Source organism: Equus asinus, chromosome 16, assembly GCF_041296235.1.
Source record: "Equus asinus isolate D_3611 breed Donkey chromosome 16, EquAss-T2T_v2, whole genome shotgun sequence".
Taxonomy (NCBI): domain Eukaryota; kingdom Metazoa; phylum Chordata; class Mammalia; order Perissodactyla; family Equidae; genus Equus; species Equus asinus.
The window spans coordinates 15440614-15452301 of NC_091805.1; positions in this window are offsets into that span (position 1 = coordinate 15440614).

Consider the following 11688-nt stretch of genomic DNA (forward strand, 5'->3'; position numbering starts at 1 on the left):
TACTCATGCATACATGTGCATACATCTATATTTATTTCTGTAGCTCTCCCTGTGTTTGTGTGCTTACACCAATTCCTGCAATTCCAATATGGTACCATAAGAGCCATGCTAGCCTTCTTCCTTTTCTTATTTGTAACTTATTTGACAAAGAGAAACCTAGCTCTTATTGTTTATAATATATTTACTTTCTTCTTCAATTTTAGTATATGCATTAATTAGATTAAAAATTGCCAACCCAAACCTCTAATGCTAACATATTTATTCACTAGAATAGGGTGTTTTGCAGTTCTTTTTATCTTTAATCTTAGAGCATAGAGTCCAAACACTGTTTTCCACCATTACTTAGGTTAGCTCTTTTCTTCTCCATCCTTCCCCTTCAGTGTGGTTATGTGATTTATTGGCTGAAGTTGGGGTCATTTGTTACTGTCTGTATTGTATTTTGGGTTCCTCCCACATCCCGATTGACTTAATTGTGTATTTACTTGGTTATTTTGGTGCATGAAACATTACTATAGTTCAAAGACTAAGAGCCACACAAAAGGGTATCCTTAGAGAAATGGTGCTCCCTCCTCATACCTACTACCCTTTTCCCAGCCCTCCTTCTATTCCACCCTTTCCTACCTGTTAGTAACCAATCTCTTTAATTTCTAGTTTGTCATTCCTGTAATTCTTTTGCACAAATGAGTGGATACATGTATATTTTCTTCTTTCTCATATAAAAGGTAGATTACTATAGATACTCTTTTGTGCACTTGTTTTTTGTCACTTAATAGCATATTCGGGAAATTAGTTCACATCAGTTTACGAAGCTCTTCTTTATTCTTTTACAGCTGCATAGTTCTCCACTGTGCGATGTACCATCGTTTCTTCAACTGATCTCCTGTGCATGGGCATTTATGTTGTTTCCAATATTTTGCAATTACAAACAGTGCTGCAATGAATAACCTTAAGTATATGTGCTTTTTGCATTGTTGGAGGTGTATCTTCAAGATAGATTTCTAGAAGTGGGATTGTTAGCCAAAAGGTAAAGTTGTGTGTACTTTTCTTATATATTGTTCAATTGCCTTCCTGAAAGGCTGGGCTAGTTTGCACTCCCATCAGCAATGTATAAGAGTGCCCCCTAGGTTCACTAACAGAATGTCCCATACTTTAAAATTTTAAAAATGTTTTTTAAATAAAAAAAATTTTAAATCTTATAGGTGAGAAATGATATATCAGTGCTTTCTACATTTTATTTCTCTAATTATGAGTGTGTTTCTGAACACTTTTTCATGTGTTTAATGGGTATTTTAAAACTTTTTGTCTGTTCATGTCTTTGTGTGAAAATATTTTAAAGAAACGATTTAATTTCTAGAGTAGAAAATTTAGAAGTTTCTGTTTCTTCTCCTGTCCGTTTTAAGTTGTGTTCTTCTAGAAAATTTTCCATTTTATACACATGGCCAAATATGTTGGCGTAAGTTATTAATAGTTTCATTATATTTTAAAGTCTTTAGAATTAAATTAGCAGTGATGTCTACTTTTTCCAGTATTGGTAATTTGTGTTTTCTCTCTCTCTCTCTCTCATTCTTTTCATCTGTCTTGCTAGGAGTTTATCAATTTTATTTGTCTTTGCAAAGAATAAACTTTTGGCTCATTATGCTGTGAGAAAGCCAGGCAGCCGTGTCAAAGAAAATCAGGACTCCTGGCCAATAGCCCAAGGACAACTACTAGCCAGTGGCCAGAAACAACTTCCAACTTCCAGCCTTGGGAGTGAGGTCATTTTGGACTCTCCAGTTGTCCTACACCCCAGCCGAAATCAACTGAAGCAGAAGCACTTAATGGTCAACTCATTGAATACTGAGAAATAATAAATTGCTGTTTTATTAAGTCATTAAATATTAGGAGTGCTTTGTTATGCAACAAGAGATAAATGAAACACCAAGTCAGAGCTGTATCACTGTCTAGGCTGAACAAGATAATGGTCAAGACTAGAGAAATTAGAGATAAAAATAAGTGGTAATGACAGCTTTGCTCATGGTTTGGATATGGGGGTGAAAAAAGTGACATCAAGGCGAATTTTTAGGCTTTGACTTAATAAAACTTGGTGTGCGTTGATATTCTTTACTAAAATAGAGAATCTGAGGGTGAAGAGGGTTTGTGTTTGAAGGCAGGTTCTGTTGTAGACCTGTTAAAAATTGAAATGCCAGAGATCTCGTCAAGATGGCGCTGTGAGCAGACATTGAACTCGCCTCCTCCCATGAAGACAACCAGGTTACAACAATTTTGAGAAGAATCACCCTGGATTGAAAACTGAAAACTGGATAAAAAGAACCCCCACGACAAGGGACAGTCCTGACGAAGGCAGAAGAGGCAGTAACTCTGGCTGGAGAGGAAAAAAGCCACCTTTGGGAGCAGCGGAGCTTCTCAGCTGGCCAGGCGGGAGCCACCCTAAGGTACGAGCCCTCCCTGGAGGAGTGAGGTCCAGAGCGGGGGCAATACTGCTATAACCATCCTTCGGACTCAGTCCAACTGAGATGGGGGTCTTACCGTCTGGCTTCCCTGGCTATTAATTGCAGTGAGGACACCCCAGAAAAGCTATCGGCCAAAAGCCGAAAAGATCCGGGTCTTAAAGGGCCTATGCACAAACTCACTCATTGCAGCAACCTAAATCACCAGAAAGAAGGCTGACTGTCCTTTGGTGAAACAAGACTCACCTGGTGGGCTCTGGGGGCATCTTGGTGAGAGGAGGGTCCTCTCTGGAGACTGAGACATTGGTGGGGGCCATTGTTCTGAGCTGGTCCAGGCATCCAGGCATGCTGATACAGACACCACTGGTGGGGGCCATTGAGGTGCATCCCTTGGGCTGTTAGCCCAGGGGACTGCCACACCCACTAGAGCACAGATTTAATCCAGTTCAACCAGGGCAGGCAGCCCACGCTAGGGACTGGCCCCACCTAACAGCAAGCCCTCAGGCTACTTTTCAGCCTGCATTGACTGAGTGCCTTGATCTTCTACAGGCAGGCAAGGGTGTCTGCCTCTGTGGGGCAGGGCCTGTGTGAGGACCAGCTGAACTTTGGGGGGCATTGGGGGAGAGGTGGGGGCCTCTGCAGTGTGGCGTTGGGGTACGCTCCAGGGGGTCAAGAAGTGTGCATGGACCAGGACTGTGTTGACAGTGTATGTGGTCTGGTGGGGGGTGAGGCTTATCAGCGGCAGAAGACTTGTGCTTCACAAATAGCCATAAAAAGGATCAGCCCCACCTTCCAAAGCCTGAAACAATTGAGTGCCCCCATGCCAAGGGCTAGCCCCACTAAGCTGCACTCCTAAGAGAACTGACAACAGCCTTGTTGGCCTCAGGCCTATCACAACTGTACGCCCCTGAGCCTAGCAACCAGCTACACTGGGTACCAACCTAAGTAAGAGGACAATTGCAATAAGAGTGTGCTGATAGACTTTGCAGCCAACAGTGCTGAGGCCCCCCAAACTGGATTTACAAACAGCTGGCCGGGGAAGGAAAGATCAGACTCCCTGGGTACCTGCACTGGGAGAAACCCTGCCACAGCAGAAGGACACAAGTAGCCCACAAAGGGGTCACTCCTGATTCTTATGGACTGGTGACGAGAGGGAAGCACACTGCTGGGCCTCATAAGGCATCTCATACATAAAGCCACTTCTCCAAGATCAGGAGACATAGCCGACTCACCTAGTACAAAGAGAATAGCACAGAGAAAGAGGCATAATGAGGAGGCAAAAGAATACTTTCCAAGCAAGGGAACAGTACAAAACCCCAGAAAAAGAACTAAGTGAAACAGAAACTAGCGACCTACTCGACAAAGAATTCAAACAAAATATAATGAGGATGCTCACAGATATGCAGAGAAGAATGGATGAACACAGTGAGCACATCAGCAAAGAACAGGAAGACATAAAAAAAAACAATCAGAAATGAAGAGTACAATAATCAAAATGAGAAATTCACTAGAAGGACTCAATAGCAGAGTAGAGAAAGCAGAAGAATGGATCAGCGAGCTAGATGAAAGACTAGAGGAAATCACCCAAGCTAAACAGAAAGGAGAAAAAAGAATTAGACAGAATGAGAACAGTGTAAGGGAATTCTGGGACAATATCAAGCATGCTAACATTTGGCTTATAGGGGTCCCAGAAGGAGACGAGAGAGACAAAGGGGCAGAAAAGTTATTTGTCGAAATAATAGAGGAAAATTTTCCTAACCTGAGGAAGGAAACAGACATCTAAGTTCAGGGAGCATAGAGAGCTCCAAACAAGATAAGCCCAAAGAGGCCCACACCAAGACATATTATAATCAAAATGTCTAAAATTAAAGACAAAGAGAGAATCCTAAAAGCAGCAAGAGAAAGGCCACAAGTGACATATAAAGGGAAGCCCATCAGGCTATCAGTGGACTTCCCAGTCAAGATCCTACAGGCAAGAAGAGAATGGCATGACATATTTAAAGTGCTAAAGGAAAAAAACCTACAACCAAGAATACTCTGTCCATCAAGGTTGTCATTCAGAATGGAAGGAGAGATAAAGAGCTTCCCAGACAAGCTAAAATTAAAGGAGTTTATCACTAAGAAACCAGTTCTACAAGAAATGCTGAAGGGACTTATTTAAGTGGGAAAGCAATGACCACAAATAGAGATAAAAAAAAATTATCAAAAAAACCCCAAAACAACAACAACAACAAAAAACACACAATAAAATCACTTGTAAGGTAAAAGTATAGTAAAGGCAGCAGATCAACTACCTGTGAAGATAACATGAAGGTTAAAAGACAAGTGTACTAAAATCACCTATTTCAATGATAAGAGGGTAATGGATTGACACACACTAAACAAAAGACTATATATGATGTGAAAAACATATAATGTGGGAGGAGAGGAGTGAAAAAGTAGAGTTTTTAGAAAGAGGTCAAGCTAAAGAGTCTATCTACTCAATATAGACTGTTATATGCATAGTATATTAAATAGGATGCTCATGGTAACCACAAACCAGAAACGTATAACAAGCCGGAAAAAAGTAAGAGAAAAGTAATTGGAAATATTACTAAACATAGCCATCAAACCACAAGGGAAGAGAGCAAGAGAAAAAGGAAGGAACTGAGAAGAACTAGTAAAACACCTCCCAAAAGAGAAAAAGTGACAAAATGGCAATAAATACATATTTATCAATAGCTACTTTAAATATCAATGGACTAAATGCTCCAATCAAATGCCATAGGGTGGCCAACTGGATAAAAAAACAAGATCCATGTTTATGCTGCATGCAAGAGACACACTTCAGACCTATAGACACTCACAAACTGAAAGTGAATGGATGAAAAAAGATATTCCATGCAAATGGTAAAGAAAAGAAAGCGGTGGTAGCAATACTTATATCAGACAAAATAGACTTTAAATCCAAAACTGTAATAAGAGACAAAGACGGGCACTACATAATGATAAAGGGAACAATCCAACAAGAAAATATAACACTTGTAAATATCTATGCACCCAACGTAGGAGCACCTAAATATATACAGCAATTATTAACAGACATAAGAGGAGAAATAGACAGTAACACAATAATAGTAGGGGCCTTTAACACTTCACTTACACCAATGGATAGATCATCCAAACAGAAGATCAATAAGGAAACACGTGCCTTAAAGGATACATTAGACCAGATGGACTTAGTAGATATATACAGAACATTCCATCCAAAAACCACAGAATACACATTCTTTTCAAATGACCATGGAACATTCTCCAGGATCGATCACATATTAGGCCAAAAAACAAGTCTCAATAAATTTAAGAAGATCGAAATAATACCATGCATCTTTTCTGACCACAAAGGTATGGAACTGGAAATCAACTTCAGAAAGAAAACCAGAAAAGCCACAAAAATGTGGAGATTGAACAAAATGCTACTAAAGAATGATTGGGTCAATGAAGAAATCAAAGAAGAAATCAAAAAATTCCTGGAGACAAATGAAAATGAAAACACGACATCCCAAAATCTGTGGGATACAGCAAAAGCAGTTCTACGAGGGAAGTTTATAGCAATTCAGGCCTACCTCAACAAAGAAGAAAAATCCCAAATAGACAATCAAAAAGCACACCTAAAGGTACTGGAAAAAGAACAGCAAACAAAGCCCAAAATCAGCAGAAGGAAGGAAATAATAAAAATCAGAGCAGAAATAAACAAAATAGAGACTAAAAAAAAGTAGAAAAAATTAACGAAACCAAGACGTGGTTCTTCGAAAAGATAAACAAAATTGACAAACCCTTAGCTAGACTCACCAAGAAAAAAAGAGAGAAGACTCAAATAAGTAAAATCAGAAATGAAAGAGGAGAGATTACAATGGACACCTCAGAAATACAAAAGATAATAAGAGAGTACTATGAAAAGCTATACGCCAACAAATTGGATAATCTAGAAGAAATGGATAAATTCTTAGAAACATACAACCTTCCAAAACTGGACCAATAAGATGTAGAAAATTTGAATAGACTGATCACCAGTAAGGAGATCGAAACAGCAATCAAAAACCTCCCCAAAAATAAAAGTTCAGGGCCAGATGGCTTCCCTGGGGAATTCTACCAAACATTCAAAGAAGACTTAATACCTATCCTTCTCAAACTCTTCCAAAAAATTGAAGAGGAGGGGAGGCTTCCTAACTCCTTCTACGAAGCCAACATTATCCTGATACCAAAACCAGACAAGGACAACACAAAAAAAGAAACTTACAGGCCAATATCACTGATGAACATCGATGCAAAAATCCTCAACAAAATACTAGCAAATCGAATACAACAATACATTAAAAAGATCGTACATCATGATCAAGTGGGTTTCATTCCGGGGATGCAGGGATGGTTCAACATCCGCAAATCTATCAACGTGATACACCACATTAACAAAATGAAGAATAAAAATCACATGATCATCTCAATAGATGCAGAGAAAGCATTTGACAACATACAGCATTCTTTTATGATAAAAGCCCTAAATAAAATGGGTATAGAAGGAAAATACCTCAACATAATGAAGGCCATATATGACAAACCCACAGCAAATATCATTCTCAATGGAGAAAAACTGAAAGCTATCCCTCTAAGAACAGGAACCAGACAAGGATGCCCACTGTCACCACTCTTATTTAACATAGTATTGGAAGTCCTAGCCAGAGCAATCAGGCAAGAAAAAGAAATAAAAGGGATCCACATTGGAAAAGAAGAAGTGAAACTATCCCTCTTTGCAATCGACATGATTTTATGTCTAGAAAACCCTAAAGAATCCACTAAAAAACTTTTAGAAATAATAAAGGAAAACAGTCAAGTCGTGGGATACAAAATCAATGTACAAAAATCGATTGCATTTCTATACACTAACAAAGAAGTAGCAGAAAGAGAAATTAAGAATACAATCCCATTTACAATTGCAACAAAGAGAATAAAATACCTAGGAATAAACTTCACCAAAGAGGTGAAAGATCTGTACACTGAAAACTATAAAACATTGTTGAAAGAAATAGAAGAAGACACAAAGAAATGGAAAGATATTCAGTGCTCTTGGATTGGAAGAATTAACATAGTTAAAATATCCCTACTTCCTAAAGCAATCTATAGATTCACCGCAATCCCTATCAAAGTTCCAACAACATTTGTCACAGAAACAGAACAAAGAATCCTAAAATTTATATGGAATAACAAAAGACCCCGAATAGCCAAAGGATTCCTGAGAAAAAAGAACAAAGCTGGAGGTATCACACTCCCTGACTTCAAATTATACTACAAAGCCATAGTAACCAAAACAGCATGGTACTGGCACAAAAACAGACACACAGATCAATGGAACAAAATTGAGAGCCCAGAAGTAAACCCACAAGTTTATGGACAGCTAATATTTGACAAGGGAGCCAAGAGCATACGATGGAGAAAGGAGAGTCTCTCCAATAAATGGTGTTGGGAAAACTAGACAGCCACATGCAAAAGAATAAAAGTAGACCATTCTCTTACCCCATGCACAAAAATCAACTCAAAATGGATTAAAGACTTGAATATAAGACCTGAAATCACAAGACTTCTAGAAGAAAACATAGGCAGTACGTTCTATGACATTGGTCTGAACAGCATATTTTCAAGTCCCATGTCTGACCGGGCAAGGGAAACAAAAGAAAAAATGAGCAAATGGGACTACATCAAACTAAAAAGCTTCTGCACAGCAAAGGAAACCATCAACAAAACGAAAAGACAACCTAACAATTGGGAGAAGATATTTGCAAACCATATATCAGATAAGGGGTTAATATCCAAAATATACAAAGAACCTATATAGCTCAACAACAACAAAACCAACAACCCAGTTAGAAAATGGGCAAAAGATCTGAACAGAGATTTCTCTGAAGAAGATATACGGATGGCCAACAGGCATATGAAAAGATGCTCAACATCATTAGCTATCAGGGAAATGCAAATCAAAACTACAATGAGGTATCACCTCACTCCGGTCAGAATGGCTATAATTAACAAGACAGGAAACAACAAATGTTGGAGAGGGTGTGGAGAGAAGGGAACCCTTGTTCACTGCTGGTGGCAGTGCAAACTGGTGCAGCCACTATGGAAAGCAGTATGGAGTATCCTCAGAAAATTAAGGATAGATCTACCATATGATCCAGCTATTCCACTGCTGGGTATTTATCCAAAGAACTTGAAAACACAAAGGCATAAAGATACTTGCACCCCTATGTTCACTACAGCATTATACACAATAGCCAAGACTTGGAAGCAACCTAGGTGCCCATCAAGGGACGAATGGATAAAGAAGATGTGGTATTTATACACGATGGACTACTACTCAGCCGTAAGAAATGATGAAATCCAGCCATTTGTGACAACATGGATGGACCTTGAGGGTATTATGCTGAGTGAAATAAGTCGGAGGGAGAAAGTCAAATACCATATGATCTCACTCATAAGTAGAAGTTAAAAACGACAAAAAAAAAAACATAGCATTGGAGATTGGACTGGTGGTTACCATTGGGGGAGGGGGGAGGGGGGAGGGCAAAAAGGGGGATTAGTCTCACATGTGAGGAGACGCACTATAATTAGTGTTCGGGTGGTGAACATGATGTAATATATACAGAATTCGAAATATGATGTACATTGGAAAAAAAATTAAAAAAAAAAAATTGAAACTTCGGGGCCGGCCCCGTGGCGGAGTGGTTAAGTTCGTGCGCTCCGCCTTTGACGGCCCAGGGTTTCGCCAGTTCGGATGCTGGGCGCGGACATGGCACTCCTTATTAGGTCACATTGAGGCGGCATCCCACATGCCACAACTAGAAGGACCCACAACTAAAAATATACAACTATGTATTGGGGGGATTGGGGGAGAAAAAGCAGAGGGAAAAAAAAAGAAGATTGGCAACAATTGTTGGCTCAGGTGCCAATCTTTAAAACAAAAAAAATTGAAATGCCTTTTAGATATCCAGTAGAGATATCAAGTGGGCAGCCCAATGTTCTGGGAATACGTCAAAACTGAAGACATACGTTTGGGAGTCATTGGCATAGTGTTTAAAGTAATGGGACTGAATCAAATCATCCAGGATGTGAGAGTATTGATAGAGAAGCGAAGGCAGGTGTATTAGTCAGGATTGTATTGTTGCAAGCAATAATAATTGACTCTCATTGACTTAAAGAACAGGACTGTATTACATGGATATTAACAGAAAAGCTGTAGAACTAGGCTTGTCCAGGAATCAAAGAAGAAAGGACACAGCCAAGCTCCTGTGGCTGGAACAGTTCACTTCGGACACATACCCTAACTGTTGCAGGACATGTATGGTCCTGCTGCAGGACTTGGTCCAATTCTGAAAGCAGAGAGCCCAAATGATGGGAATAAATTCCCAACACTCTGCTAGAGGGATTTGGAAATGAATTTAAATCGATTTAAAGAAAACGATGACTTAGACACTTGAATTGGAGGGAGGAGTGAAACTCACCTTTCTTTTAAATATACCTCTATTTTACGTTTATGATTATTGTGAGCATATTACTATGAAACACGACTTTTCGTTTAATAATAAAAATGGTACATGTCCTCGTAGTAAAATTCGTAAATTTGACATTTATCACAGCCCAAAATTTGAAGTTACATAAGCATTGTAGGTGGTTCTTCCTGAGCCAAGGTCTGAATAGCATATTGAAATCAATTCACTGTTAATCTACAGTACAGAATAATATGAAACCAATAAATGATAAGTTGAAAGTTTAATCATAAGAAAAGGAAATTATTTAATCTTGAGGAAAATACTCATTTTTATTATTTTTAGTTTCTCAAAGAGACATTTTTCTTTAAATATGCTCTGTCTTCCCCTTAGAAAGTGGATCGTGTCAAAACGTTTGGTCATCACCAGGCTCTTCTTTAATCTTGGAGACTCCTCAATGGTCACTCATCTCTTTCATTTAATTCGTTCTTCAGATGGATATTAAGCAGCTTGGGGGTGACAAGAAGAAGGGAGGAAACTACAGAGAAGAAGGCAGCAAGCCAAGGAAGGAAAAATGTGGAGGAGGAAGAAAATAGAAAAGAAAGGAACTGGGAGATGAGGAAGCAAAGGGAGTGGAAAGAAAAAGAAATCTTTGAGGCAAGACAGTATGGGAAACAAAGGGCCCAAGTGTGGAACAGGAAGAGGCTGCCGAAGCAGAGGAATAGCGATGGAGGAGAAGGAAGGCAGAGCCATACCTGAATGTCCCTCAGGCGTGGTAGCTGTGGCTCTCTGGTCTTCCTGACTACCACACAGCGTGGGGATGCCCACTGCTTCTAGAGATAGCTCCTCTCCAGCTACAGGAATATCTCAAGTGACAACAAACTTTGGCCATTTCAGCTTTGAGGCCTAGAGTCTAGGATTTAGGGTCTTCCTCCAGGCAGACCTGGGAATAATATCATCCGCTTGTTGATGCCACCCACCCAGGACTCAGGAGATGGGAATATCCTCTTTTTTTTTTTTTTTTTAGCCCTGAACTAACATCTGCTGCCAATCCTCCTTTTTTTGCTGAGGAAGACTGGCCGTGAGCTAACATCCATGCCCATCTTCCTCTACTTTATATGTGGGATGCTTACCACAGCATGGCTTGCCAAGCGGTGCCATGTTCACACCTGGGATCCGAAACAACGAACCCCGGCCCACCGGAGCGGCTGCAGGAATATCCTCTTTTAATATCTCCCCACCCTCCTTTATTTTTCTCCTTAAACACCCTCTCTGTATCTCTTTAAGAAGCTTTATTTCTTTATAAATATATAGCATTCTCAAAGATTTATTTATAAAGCTATCAATATATTTTTATGTATGTGTATTTTTTTTTTTACATATTTTTAACTGATGAAAGGTATGCACAGCAGATCTCGTAAGTACTCCAGTAGCTCAAAAGGGATGACTGTGTTAACTCCTTATCCAGCAGAGATGATATCAATTCATCTTGTGGTTCTTTCAGTGCACGCAGCTTTTTCATATTCTATTGCCCGTGGTCCAATAAGGTTAGCCCTGAGCTGACATCTGCTGCCAATCCTCCTTGTTTTCCCTGAGGAAGCTAACATCCATGTCCATCTTCCTCACCTTTACATGTGGGACTCCGGCCTCAGCATAGTGTGCCAAGCGGTGCTTAGGTCTGCACCTGGGGTCCAAACTAGTGAACCCCGGGTGACGAAGCAGAA